Here is a 9,346-nt window from a genome sequence, read left to right as displayed (position 1 = left end):
TAAATTATTCATCATTTAATTTTAATTTTAATTTTTATATTTTCAATGGCCAAATTAATTACTGCTTGTGGTCATTTTTATAAGAAACAATTAACTTTTTAGGTTAATTGAATAACTAATGTATGTCATCTATAAGTTCATTGATTAACAAGAAAGCCAATTGTTTTTTATAACTAAAATGTCAACAGTTTCTCTTACCAAAAGTAGTATTCATGAAGAGTAATTTAGACACAATGTGTCTTAATTATAGTTCTGTTAATAGCTACCACTAGTATAATATTAGAGGGGTTGCATTTTGAATCCTGAATTTCCTATTTCTCCATATTTAAAGTATGTGAATTTAGCCACTAAATCATTAAACAAAATCAAAAATTATATCCGAGAAATTTCCACGTTATTGCTCTGACTAATCTCCATTACAGAATTTATGAGAGTTCTCCTCTCTCCACCAAATATTCTTCATAAAAAGAAGTAAAAATTGAAAGTCAAATCATTTGCTTAGAAGTCCGAATTCTTTACTATTTAAACTCATTCATTATTGATATTTTTTAAAAATATTTGAGCAAAAACAAACCATTATACAATACTTTCATACAATACTTGTAACATGTTAAAAAAAATTGTAACTAGCACGCATATGATCGTGCAATTCCAAATTAACTTAAAAATGAAAGAGGACAACATAGAATCATTTTAAGTTACATCTATTTTTCTTGTTAATTAAATAAAAGGCTTTTTTATTGTCCACTACCTCTTTCTATTCAACAATAGTTAGTATCCTCTTGGTTGTCAAAAAAATTAGCATACTCCATATATTAAAAAAAATAAAATAGTAGAAGAGTGAAAGGGAAGAAGACGGCCATAAAATAAGAGAGCAACAGAGAGGTTGAAGGTATCAAAATTCAAAAGTATGTAATTTAAAATCCTAACCTTTTTTTTTTTTTACGCAATTTAAAATCCTAACTTATAAATTTAGTATTTCAATGGTTTGTCATTTTGTTTATAATTTTTTTGGCTTAAATGCAGTTTTGGTCCTCCTATTTTCAATATTTTGAAGTTTTAGTCCCCCTATTTTAAAAATCAACTTTTTGGTCCCCCTATTTCAATTTTTTAAAATTTTTGATCCCCCACCCTACTTTTGAGTCAATTTTGATGATGTGGGCAACTCTCTTGTGACGTGGCAAATGCCACATGGACACAACAATTACATGTTATTATTTTTTATTTTAATTTCAATAAAATATATTACAATATATTTTTATTGATAAAATAATAAATTAAATTATAATATTTGTTAAAAAAAATAATCCTTATACCGTAAGAAAAAAACCCTAAATCCCAGGGGCATATCATGTGCCCCTAGCTAAATTAATTTTTATACGTAACATATAGTTTAATTAATTATTTTTTCAATAAAAATATTTTATACGTATATATAACAATATATAGCTAATTAAATTAATTATTTTATCAATAAAAATATTTTTTAACGTGTTTTATTAAATTAAAATAAAGAATAATTACATATATAATTGTTGTGTCCATGTGGCATCTGCCATGTCATAAGTGATTTGACCACATCATCAAAATTGATTCAAAAGTAGGGTGGGGGATCAAAAGTAAGAAAAAATTGAAATAGGGGGACGAAAAAGTTGGTTTTCAAAATAGGGGGACTAAAATTTCAAAATATTGAAAATAGGGAGATCAAAACTGCATTTAAGCCAATTTTTTTTAATAAAGTCCAACATTAGATTTGAATAATAATAGCTAAGATCCCAAATCTAACAACATAATTAACAAATTCCACGTTAAAAATAGTGAGTAAAAACGCAAAGTAAACTTTTTGTTTGACGGGTCAGTCCCCAACTCGCTTATCCGCCAATAAATAGGGAGGGGTGTGGTTTTAGACTCGGTCATCTAAATTGGCCCGCCTAGTCTCATCCCATTTTTAGGGAGGTTTAAACGGGGCGAGCTTAAACGGGATGGGTTTGCCCGCTTTGCCACCCATAGCTAAGATTGATTTCTTTGAAGATGTACTTGAACTACAGGGTACGTGGTTCGATTTTCACATAAGGCAAAAACTCTACTAAAGAGGGGGTAGAGAAGATCGTGAGGTATGTAACACCCTCAGCTAGCTACCCTTAAAAACGTGATCTTAAAAACTTTTTAAAGATAAGTAGCCGGAGCGCTACGGAAAAAAAACATTTTTAAAAACGATCGTGCACATGACACGAAACGTCGCAGCGGAAAACATAACATAAAGGATTTTCAAAACAATGAACATAATAGTTCAAAAGATAATTCATTAACATAAAACATAAGTTAAGATGTTCACATCGATATACGACGGAATACAAACGATCCCCGACTCGATGTTACAACATACCAGAGCACTAATATACATCACAACCAAACTAAACTTAACAAAGCTATACAAAGGTAGCCTACACTAGCTCCTCACCAAAAGTGCTCCACACCAAAACGATCTACAGCTAAAGCTCGATCGAAACCTCGACCTGAATACCTGAACCCCCAAAGGTCCAGCACATAACAAATAGGTAGAGAGTTAGTAAACATAATCACATACATACGAATATAGAAACGCACCTATATTCAACCTATCACGTATTACTAACTCACACACATGCCTCAATAAGCAATACACCAGATAACACATACTCACAAATACACAACCAGATAGTTTCACGTCGTTTCGGACAACACAAGAACTCACATAACACATAACACATAATTGCACATTTACTCAAATGCGACTAATGCCAAACATTCAATGTCATGCCAACCTAGACACGACTAATGCATGTGGTACCATCTTCTTTATCAAGGAACTTACCATTGATATCCTTCTTTATTGGACAAGTCCAATATCCTTCTTTATCAGACAAGTCTGATATCCCTAAATAATGCATGAATTTATGAATGCCATGCATTTACCAAACATATGATAATCACTTAGCACGAAGCTACTGCTCACTACATGGATAACATAATCCATTAAACTTCTTTATCAGACAAACTGATATTCTTCTTTATCGGACGACCCGATATACAAACATACATATACTTCTTTGACATTTTATATAAATGCCATCACACAACACAATTATTAAACATATAATAATTCCAAACCAAAACGAAACCAAATACACGGATACACACACTTCACAAACATTAACAAAAATTGCTGTCACAGAGCTGTTCGCTGAGCGAAGCCGTAGCGAACCCGTAGCGAACAACATCAGAGGGTGACAGGTACATAGCGAACAGGTAGCGAACTCGTAGCGAACTATTCGCTGAGCGAACAGGTAGCGAACCACACCAGAAAATATCTGTTCTTGAGTTTCTAAGGCGGTTTAACATTCAAATCCATCCAAAATACATTATAACATGTTATAAATGCATAACAAGTGATCAATCATGTATATACCATACATATATACATGTATTAACATTCAAAAACACCAAAACACATCACACATACAAAATCATGTCAATTTCTTGCAAAATAAGCAAAGTTGCATAAACATGCAAAACCATCATCAAACATATACATATTCCCTCCTAGATGTTCATTAAGCATACTAAGATGAAAAGACATGTTTATGATAAAGAAACTTCACCCAAACCCCAAAGAAATTGGATGAGAGAGTTTAGGAATGGAGGCTAGACACCTCCCCTCTCTTGGATCACCCAAGCTTATGCTTAACCACTCTCACCTTAGATTGAATGATGATTCTTGGCCTCTAAATCTCTTCTCCTTGCTCGTGTTCTTCTAGCCAAACCCTAGCTTAGCTTGTTCTTGCTCTTGCTTCTAAGCTCACAAATTCTAACTTCTCATGAACAAAATGAATTGTGAGACTATTCATTGGTTTGACTTGGTACTTATACTACTCTCCAATGGTCATGAACCAAGCCCAATAGCCTAAGCCCATTAAGCTCTATCACACGCCCAAGCCCACTAACACGACAAAGGTTTCGCTCACAAACTTATGTTCGCGATAAATAATTATAGGTCGCGTAAATAAATATTTAACACTAACCCAAAATATAAGCACATATATAAAATATCGATTTACTAAAAATCGGGTCGTTACAACTCTACCCCCCTTAAAAGAATTTCGCCCTCGAAATTACCTAAGAGATAAAACAGAGAACGAACCCTCAACGCGGCATCTTCGGTTTCTTGCATACCGGACTTTTGTGACCTTCCTCGCCACAATTGAAACAAAACACTTTCACCCGACAAGCATCGGCCTTGTGCCCAAACTGCCCACAATTGAAACACTTGTCGCTTTTCCTCGGGCAATCATATGACATATGACCCCGCTCTCCACATTTGTAACAACTTCCACTTCCTTGCTTCTTCTTTCCACTTCCATTGCCCTTGTTCTCATACGGCTTACCACGATCCAAACCTTTTCCTTTCCTATCATTCAGAACCTTATAGTAGTTGGTCTTAGCTTTGCTATCTTCATCACAAATCCTTGCCTTGGTCATAAGGGTCGGAAAATCCCTGATTTCAGAAAATCCAATCAAAAGCTTGATATCCGGACGAAGTCCACTCTCGAACTTGACACACTTATCCTCTTCGGCTTCCACCGTGTTGTAGTGTGGACTAAACACACACAAAGCTTCAAACTTAGCCGAATACTCGGCGACTGATAAATTTCCTTGCTTGAGCTCCATGAACTCGATCACTTTCTTATTCTTCACATCAGCCGGAAAGTACTTCCTTAAAAATTCCCTTTTGAAAGTTTCCCAAACGATAGCAACACCGTCCACTCCTATCCTGAGTCTCACATTCCTCCACCAAACGATTGCCTCCTCTCTAAGGGCATAAGTTCCCAAAGTAGTCTTGTTCTCCTCAGAACAACACATTGCTTCAAAGATGATCTCCACCTCATCTAACCACTTGATAGCCCCCTCCGGGTTATAGCCCCCGATAAACAGAGTCGGTTTATGCGACATAAACCTTTCCAATCTTTTCTCACTATCCCTTCCCGGGTCATTATCCCTTACCACCAATGTAGTCAAAGCAGTCAAAGCTTGTGCAATCTGAGCGTTGGTCCTAGCAGCAGCCATGATTCCTGAACGAATCACAACTCGACGTTAGAATGTATTAACAGTGTACCCAACACATGCTTCATACAAGAGAAAGAAAATCCTAATGGCTCACATGAACCGACCTGCTCTGATACCACTATTGTAACACCCTCAGCTAGCTACCCTTAAAAACGTGATCTTAAAAACTTTTTAAAGATAAGTAGCCGGAGCGCTACGGAAAAAAAACATTTTTAAAAACGATCGTGCACATGACACGAAACGTCGCAGCGGAAAACATAACATAAAGGATTTTCAAAACAATGAACATAATAGTTCAAAAGATAATTCATTAACATAAAACATAAGTTAAGATGTTCACATCGATATACGACGGAATACAAACGATCCCCGACTCGATGTTACAACATACCAGAGCACTAATATACATCACAACCAAACTAAACTTAACAAAGCTATACAAAGGTAGCCTACACTAGCTCCTCACCAAAAGTGCTCCACACCAAAACGATCTACAGCTAAAGCTCGATCGAAACCTCGACCTGAATACCTGAACCCCCAAAGGTCCAGCACATAACAAATAGGTAGAGAGTTAGTAAACATAATCACATACATACGAATATAGAAACGCACCTATATTCAACCTATCACGTATTACTAACTCACACACATGCCTCAATAAGCAATACACCAGATAACACATACTCACAAATACACAACCAGATAGTTTCACGTCGTTTCGGACAACACAAGAACTCACATAACACATAACACATAATTGCACATTTACTCAAATGCGACTAATGCCAAACATTCAATGTCATGCCAACCTAGACACGACTAATGCATGTGGTACCATCTTCTTTATCAAGGAACTTACCATTGATATCCTTCTTTATTGGACAAGTCCAATATCCTTCTTTATCAGACAAGTCTGATATCCCTAAATAATGCATGAATTTATGAATGCCATGCATTTACCAAACATATGATAATCACTTAGCACGAAGCTACTGCTCACTACATGGATAACATAATCCATTAAACTTCTTTATCAGACAAACTGATATTCTTCTTTATCGGACGACCCGATATACAAACATACATATACTTCTTTGACATTTTATATAAATGCCATCACACAACACAATTATTAAACATATAATAATTCCAAACCAAAACGAAACCAAATACACGGATACACACACTTCACAAACATTAACAAAAATTGCTGTCACAGAGCTGTTCGCTGAGCGAAGCCGTAGCGAACCCGTAGCGAACAACATCAGAGGGTGACAGGTACATAGCGAACAGGTAGCGAACTCGTAGCGAACTATTCGCTGAGCGAACAGGTAGCGAACCACACCAGAAAATATCTGTTCTTGAGTTTCTAAGGCGGTTTAACATTCAAATCCATCCAAAATACATTATAACATGTTATAAATGCATAACAAGTGATCAATCATGTATATACCATACATATATACATGTATTAACATTCAAAAACACCAAAACACATCACACATACAAAATCATGTCAATTTCTTGCAAAATAAGCAAAGTTGCATAAACATGCAAAACCATCATCAAACATATACATATTCCCTCCTAGATGTTCATTAAGCATACTAAGATGAAAAGACATGTTTATGATAAAGAAACTTCACCCAAACCCCAAAGAAATTGGATGAGAGAGTTTAGGAATGGAGGCTAGACACCTCCCCTCTCTTGGATCACCCAAGCTTATGCTTAACCACTCTCACCTTAGATTGAATGATGATTCTTGGCCTCTAAATCTCTTCTCCTTGCTCGTGTTCTTCTAGCCAAACCCTAGCTTAGCTTGTTCTTGCTCTTGCTTCTAAGCTCACAAATTCTAACTTCTCATGAACAAAATGAATTGTGAGACTATTCATTGGTTTGACTTGGTACTTATACTACTCTCCAATGGTCATGAACCAAGCCCAATAGCCTAAGCCCATTAAGCTCTATCACACGCCCAAGCCCACTAACACGACAAAGGTTTCGCTCACAAACTTATGTTCGCGATAAATAATTATAGGTCGCGTAAATAAATATTTAACACTAACCCAAAATATAAGCACATATATAAAATATCGATTTACTAAAAATCGGGTCGTTACAAGGTATATCGTCGAGATTGACTACTAAATATGTAGAAAAGAGACTCGGGCTAGTACGTACATACACCACTTGAACCACTCTTTCATGTTAGACATGACCTAGTTCTCATAAAAAAAATTGGTTTTTCACCTTCTGGGATCGATGAAAGGGAGCCTCGGTAATCTAAAATTTGGTCACTAGGTAAATAAAGTCTAAACAAAAATTGTGCTCACCAAGAATCGAACTCGAATTTTTTCAAAAGTATCCGTTCTAGGAGAGCTCATTAACCATTCTCAAATTATCTTAATTGTTGATGAAAAATATTAAATATTAAAAAAGGTAAAAGGTAAATTATATTTAATTACTTCTATTTTATCTATTAATACCTTGTAAGTTGTAACACTTGTTAATAAAAAAAAAAATAGATATGGTATATGAAAAAAAGAAAATCGGACAAAAATACGACATTGTACTCTCCACTCATAACATGGATACCGAGTCGTGCACAAAATATATATTTTTTTTAAAAAAAAGCAAAAAGTGTAATTAACTTATTAGAAAATTGTGGTTATTGAAAAATGATGCCATCCTATATGAGTACCTATATTATCTTAATCAACTGAATTTTTGTTAGTAAATTTTTAAAAATCATAGAATACATTACATTTGTTGTTGTTTTCCTCATACAATACTTTGTTGGAACTTAAGCATTAAAAGAAGGGGAAAAAAAATATCAAAGTCCTTTGAAATAATTGAAGGAGAATTATTAGTGTTTAATTACCTTACTATAGCAGAATTAGAGAATCAATGCAATTGTGGTCCTCACTATACTATGAGTCAATTTTAATAGTGCTGGCTTTTCCTCACTATGTGAATCTAATCTAGCATTTACAATATTGCATTTGAATTTTGTGGTGGAAGACAATTGACAGAGTTGTGTGCAGTCCTGATTACCAACACTTTGAAATTGAAGCAAATGCTCTTTAAGTGAGAGTATCCTAGTAGGTCCATGGTAATATGATTGTTTTCTATAAAACAAAATAGACTAACTTGTTGCTATATAACACACTATAATTCACAATTAATTGATTAACTATCTTTATTTTCTAATCAAAAATTGAATTATAAGGAGTGTTAGAGGTAGACAACCCTTACAATTCAAGAGACCGCGATTAAGTTGTCTTGAAAACAAACTAATGGATCATTACACCAATCAGAAAAAACAAAAGATGAATTTTTTCATATTCTTCCTATGGACCAAAACCAAGAGATAAACATAATCTGATCCACAATAATAGATACATTAGCTACTTCACCTAATATAATATTATTGCAGGTATTCCATAAACTCCACGTAGTAACTAGCCAAATAAGATGTCTAACTTTAACATATTTTTCATACTTAATCAAAGCATCAAAACCATTGAAAAGACTTCAAACTTTCTCAAAAGGTATAAAATCAAACATTTAACTATTTGTAAACTTTCTTCCACACTTACATAGATAATGAGCAATTATAAAATAAATGTTTAATTTCTTCTTCTTCTCTAAAACAAAAATGCAGCACCAGTCATGATGGTTAGAAATAATGTCTTTCCTAAACAATGTCATGCGAGTCGGTATCCTCTCTAACAATAATCTCCAACCAAATCACTTTGGAAGGAACATCATTCACCCAAAGATGATTTAATTCTTTCATAACATGTTCATCAATAGCCATTGAGCTTATACGGTTTTGAAGAAAATGACAAGTCACACGGAAAACTTACCAATCCGATCCGGAATCTACTTCATTAATCGATTAACTATGACTTATAGGAGATAAGCTTATAGTTTATAGTTGATAGGTTAATTTATTGAATTTTTAGTGCTTTGAAATGATATGAGAAAATATGATTATTTAATTTTTTTTAAAGTAAAATGACATAGATAAAATTAAAAAAAGTGATAAGCTATATCAACTCATTGAATTAGGTTATCAAAATAAATTATAAGTAGTAAAAATAAATTTTAAACAAGGAACTATTTTTTTACCAAATAATTTTTTTTAAAAAAAAACGAGCTTATGAACTATAAATTATAACTTATAAATCATAAGCTCAAAGTTTGACATTACAAAACAGAACCTAACACAAAAAAGAAC

This window comes from Trifolium pratense, linkage group LG5 (genome assembly GCF_020283565.1).
Source record: "Trifolium pratense cultivar HEN17-A07 linkage group LG5, ARS_RC_1.1, whole genome shotgun sequence".
In the NCBI taxonomy this organism is placed as follows: domain Eukaryota; kingdom Viridiplantae; phylum Streptophyta; class Magnoliopsida; order Fabales; family Fabaceae; genus Trifolium; species Trifolium pratense.
Note: the sequence above shows the minus strand (reverse complement) of the source record.